The 5,511-nt window shown below is 42.7% G+C and overlaps 1 long non-coding RNA gene across 1 annotated transcript; it reads right to left on the bottom strand.

The window, feature by feature from the left end:
- Positions 1-317: 317 nt before the first annotated feature.
- On the bottom strand, positions 318-2,372 carry LOC116733759 (uncharacterized). The gene is made up of 2 exons (XR_004342108.1): positions 1,950-2,372; positions 318-1,874 (listed from the first exon to the last, which is right to left on the bottom strand). It is a non-coding gene; the product is annotated as an uncharacterized LOC116733759 (long non-coding RNA).
- Between the last annotated feature and the right edge of the window lie 3,139 nt (positions 2,373-5,511).

The following is a 5,511-nucleotide window of genomic DNA, read 5'->3' as shown; positions in this document are numbered from 1 at the left end:
GTACAGTTTCCCACCAGCAACAATTGTTGCCGAGTATAAAACCTTTTCACTAACATAACCAACATAAAATGATATAATTCATGAATATCATGTGTTTATTATAGGACCAAGGATTGAAATGCATGAATTTATTTTACAGGAAATAATCTGGGATTAAACAGGATGTTAGATTTAAAACATCTCCAGATAAAGTTTCAGCTAAAATCATTTCTGGTTTTATTGAGTTAAATCATAAAGTGAGAACAAATATCACACGTCCTCTGACTGCATCCTGAGCTTTTCTTCATTTAAACTAATCTGAAATGATGAAGCAAAAATAATGGAAACATGAAAACATTCAACATTTATTCACATTAAACAACCAGGCAGCAGAAAAACTTTTCTAAAATAACTGAAGGAAGACAAGCAGTGAAATATGAATCCAGTTTTCTATCATCTGCAGAGTGAAATGTTTGGCCTGCAGCCTCACTGGGTTTTCCTCTCATCACATCTCTTAGCTGGTACCTGAAGTAATGTTCACTGTAAGGAGAGGTGAACTATTTATTAATCATATTTCACTGGATGAAAACATTTCACAGCAACACAACCATAAAACATGACAGAAAAATAAAACATAAACCTGAACAGAAGCTCTTTAGCTGCTCCTTAAACGATGAACAAAGTCCAGACAGACGCAGTGAAGCGTTTTGTGTTTTCATTTTATAAAGTTCATAAAAAGGCTGTTATAATTATTAAGGTGGGAAGAAATAAAAGCATTTTTAAATAAAAGCATTTTTAAATCATCATGTTTGGAGCTTTGACATGTTTCTGTTCTGACAGCAGCAGGCTGGAAAAATGATCATTTTTCCTCTGATTTATCCAGAAAAATGATCTTTATTTATGTACCACTGCAAGACTGACGTTATTTCAACAATGATTATTGCTTTGAGTGATAATCGTTAATGTTATAATTATAATCGTGATAGATATAATAGTGATAATCGTTAATGTTATAATTATAATCGTGTTAGATATAATAGTGATAATCGTTAATGTTATAATTATAATCGTGATAGATATAATAGTGATAATCGTTAATGTTATAATTATAATCGTGTTAGATATAATAGTGATAATTGTTAATGTTATAATTATAATCGTGATAGATATAATAGTGATAATCGTTAATGTTATAATTATAATCGTGATAGATATAATAGTGATAATCGTTAACGTTGCTAATAACCTGCTGGCAGGAGAATCTGGATCTTTAACGGATTAACAAGAAACATTCAGAAAGTCCAAATGATAAAACTCTCTAACTATTAAAAATGTTGCTGATCTCAGCAGCTCCTCTCTGTAAACTGTTTAATATTTCATTAAAGCCAGAGACTGAGGCCAACCCGATGAGGAAATCAGGTCGGACCGACCCAGTTCTCCTCTGAAGTCGTTTAGTTTCTGATCACTGAGGCGTCAGGAGAATAAAACTCATTGGTTCTGATGTTTCTCTGTCTGAACGTTGCAGCTTCTCTGCAGCTCTGAGGTCTTTAGCTAACGAAGCTTCAGTTCACCTGCTTGTTCTGACAGAAAGTCGCCTGCTGGTGTTGATCTCAGCAGAACCCGGTGGAACCCAGGAAGACAGAAAAGTTCCGAGAAATTCAGGTCAACAATAACAATAATCTGTTGGAAGGAAACTTTTTCTGTTCAGATTATTGGAGCAGCCAAAGCCAGACTCAGAGGAGGAATCAGTCCAGGTGCTTTTCAGCTGTTTGGTTCCCTGCAGGTCAGAACCAGAACCGAAGCAGCAACAATCAGAACAACGACTAAAATAACTGAAACTATCAGTCCCAGGTGCAGGTTTCTGGATCCAGTGTTTCTGCTGTCCTCTGGGTTCCCTGCAGAACAGAACCAGGTGTTAGTCTGATCCGACTGCAGATCATCATCTGCTGCTCTGAGAATCAGCCACTCACCTGGAGGAGGGGGCGGAGCTACCTGCAGGTAGATGGTGCTGATGAGCTTCATGTTAGCGTTAGCTTCTCCTGCTCCTCTCTGGGCGACTCCACACTCGTACGCTCCGGTGTCGCTGGCCGTCAGGTTCTTCAGAACCAGAGACACGTCTCCGTCCTTCACCGCTCCGTCCAGCAGAGCCACCCGGGTTCTGAAGGACGGGTTCTGGTTCTCCTCGTCCAGACGCTCGTCTCTGTAGCGAAGAACATAATCTGACCTCAGATCAGATCTGCTCCACTGCACAGCGATGAGCCGTTTGTTCCCAGCAGCTCTACATGGCAGAACCACGTCCTGACCCGGTTCTGCTGTCACGTTCCTCTGATCTGCACAACAGAGAGGTCAAAGGTCAGCGCTGAAGCCCAAAGTAAAGCAAGCTGACTTTACAACAGCAGGGAGGTCAGTGAATCCACAGGCTAATTTCTTCTTCTTCCCTTCATTTAAACGCTTTCAGTTTCTGATGCTGATTATTTACAACAGCAGAAGAAGAAATGTGATTCTTCCACGTAAATATGTTCATGTTTATTATGAAATATGTTTATTATGAAGGAATATCTTCAGCTGAAACATGAAGGAAGAAGTTTGATCGGAATGATTGATCAACTTCCTGTTAGTGAGTTTTAGTCTCAGAAAACTTTTAACTTTGTTTTCTGTTGGTGAAGCGATTAGTTTCACTCAGAGCAAATATTAAAAATATTAAAATATTAACATTTTAGAAATTCAGCCTTAAATATGATTTTATGAAAGGAAACACAGAGAGAATTAATGAGCCATGTTTTCATTTTAAGCTTTATTGTTAGAGTTTATGATAAATTATTAGAAGCTTTATTAGCAAGATGAAGCTGAGAACTGCAGACGATTCAGGAGGTGAACTATGAACATGAATCGATTCATTTTACCTGACTGAACTGAACTAGTTCTGGTTGCTGCTGGGTTCAGGTCCAGTTTCCGGCAGGCTGGGTTTATGATAAACTATATTTAATGATAAATGATCTGTATGTTTTATTAAATCTGAGTCTTTGAGTCCAGCATTGATCAGATGTGAGTTAATAATTGATCTCAGTGGTTCTGACCTGTTAACTGGCGGCTTGTTGCTGACATCAGATGATGTTTAAACTTCCAGGCTCATTTTTTCCTTTATTGAAGCGTTATTTGAGTCATGCAGCAAACGGACCGGGACTCAGAGCAGAACTAATGTTGATGTTTGTTTAGTTTTTCAAACATTTAATAGGATTAAAAGCTCAGAGGATAAATGGAGCAGAAAACCTTCAGCTCTGAAATGAAAGTCTGTTTTAGTTTTTCTGGTGAATCATAACCCAGAGGGACTTTCTGTCCTTCTGCCCCGTTTCTGCCCTGCATGGTGGGGCGGGGCGGTTGGTGTTGCCCCACCGGTCGCCATGGCGATACAGCAGACAGGAGGAAATCAGAACCTGTTTGCATGAAGTTCTCTAATCCTCAACTGAGAAAGAAAATGTAAAATATGTCAAAGAAAACTTTAAATCTAAAGTTCACTTTTAGTGTCAGAATTTCATAAAACCGACCAACTGACTAATTTAAAGGATTTGACTCATTTAGTAGCAAATTGTCCATTTGTGTTATTCTTATATTAATGTTTTCCTAGTTGTAATTCTCGCTTGCATGTATTAGCTCTAGAATTGCCGCAGTTATCCAAGTAACGGAAGAGCAATCAAAGGAACCATAACTGATTTAATGAGCCATTCGCAGTTTCACTGTACCGGCCGTGTGTACTTAGGACTTGCACGGCTTAATCTTTGAGACAAGCATATGCTACTTGGCAGGATCAACCAGGTTAGACCCTATGGATTTTCCCTGAATGGGAGGGCAGCGCTGAGCTAGCACCTCCAAGGTTGCCCCAGTGCCACTGTGGAAACAGCGGGCTACATCCGGGGGAGAGCCTGGAGAATGCAGCTGCGAGCCCTACATCCAAGAGCTTATAGGGCCAACGGAGAGACAGGGTTTGAGAAATCACATGACTTCTGTGGGCACCACTGCTGCTTAGCCGTGTCAGGAGGCGCTCTGGGCTCCGACCGGAGCACGCACCACCTCTCTGCCCGCCTGCAGTGGGCTGACAGTGTAGAGCCACTGGGGGAGACGGGGCGTCTCGGTCTCGCTACCGATCGGACGGCCGCGGGCTGGGACTGGGGCGGGGCGCACAGCCCCGAAAGGGCCGTGCCCGGGCCTGGAGGCGAGCTTGCGAGGCTGGAGGAACCGTCCGTCGAAGCGCCGACACAGAGTGCCGGGGCCGACGGGGGCCCTCCATGGCAAGCCACGAGTGCTGTTCGGTCAGGTGTACTTGTGTGGTGCTGGTGTGTTTGTATGGAAAGGTCAAACCTGGAGCTCAGACCTCCAACGGTACTTGGAACAGCTGTGAAGCCGCCCGCAGCGCACCAAATTCGGCCTGAGCCCCGGTCCACCTTTAACTGTGCTTCCACGGAGCTCAGAACCGACCCAGAGAGGCGCCAGGCCCATCAGAAGGACCGAGGACACTCACCGGACCGTCCAGAGCCCACTGCCTTACCGCCCCAGCGTTCCAGAGAACCAGAGAGAAAATCTGGAAAAACGGCTTAAAATGCTGGAAAAAGCCGAAAAAGTGTCATAAAGCGGCCTTATCTGAGCTTCAGAAGCCCCCTAGAACCGCCCTGGATCAAAACACTTAGTCATTTTTCGCTCTAAGTCCTCTTTTCCAACTCGCTCCTATAATCCCGCCGGTGGGGTTTTTCTCCGTAAGGTCCCAAAGTCCTATCTATCGCTTAAGCCATGGCGGAGCGGATGGGCAATGCTTTGGAGGTCCGCACTTAGAAATTTTTCGGATCTGTGCCTCTGGTATGGCAGCTATAATTGAGCTATAACAGTGTACTAAGTGTGGCCAGCGGTCCGAAATTTTTGCTTTATCCCAGGAATACGGGAGTCACATAGCCGTGATCAGGGCATAATTCTTGGCTTATTGATCCTGGTTTCGGACATCTATGAACCGGGGAAACCGCATTTGCGGACCCTGCAATAACCCTTACCCGTGCATATAGGGGAAAGGGCGGAGGAGGAGGGGGAGAGGGAAGGGGATTCATATTCTTGGATCTCTGACCTTTGACCCTGAATCCAAACCCTGACTCCGACCCCTAACCCGACCCTAACCTAACCCCCCCCCCCGCTTTTTTTGTATCCTTAAGATAATGTTTTTTCACACTGTGCATCAATAGAACAATTTTGTTAACATATTAATTTTCAGTACATTTTTTCTATAATAAAGGCCACCTATAGCCCTTCTTATTGTAAATATTTGTATATATTGTATTTTTTGTGAATATTGTAAATACTATTCCTTTTCCTGTATCATTCTGTATATTCATTATTGTATTTTTATATGTATGTTATTGAGTTTTATCTGTATAAGCCGTAATATTCGTTTCTACCAGCAGAGGGCGGTAATGCGGGTAACCTGATAGTAGCACTCCGATGTTTTCTTACTCATTCTGCTGCAAGTTGGCTCAATTTTGACGTGCAAGACGT

Source organism: Xiphophorus hellerii, chromosome 15, assembly GCF_003331165.1.
Source record: "Xiphophorus hellerii strain 12219 chromosome 15, Xiphophorus_hellerii-4.1, whole genome shotgun sequence".
In the NCBI taxonomy this organism is placed as follows: Eukaryota; Metazoa; Chordata; class Actinopteri; order Cyprinodontiformes; family Poeciliidae; genus Xiphophorus; species Xiphophorus hellerii.
This window is presented reverse-complemented; position numbering and strand designations above follow the sequence as displayed.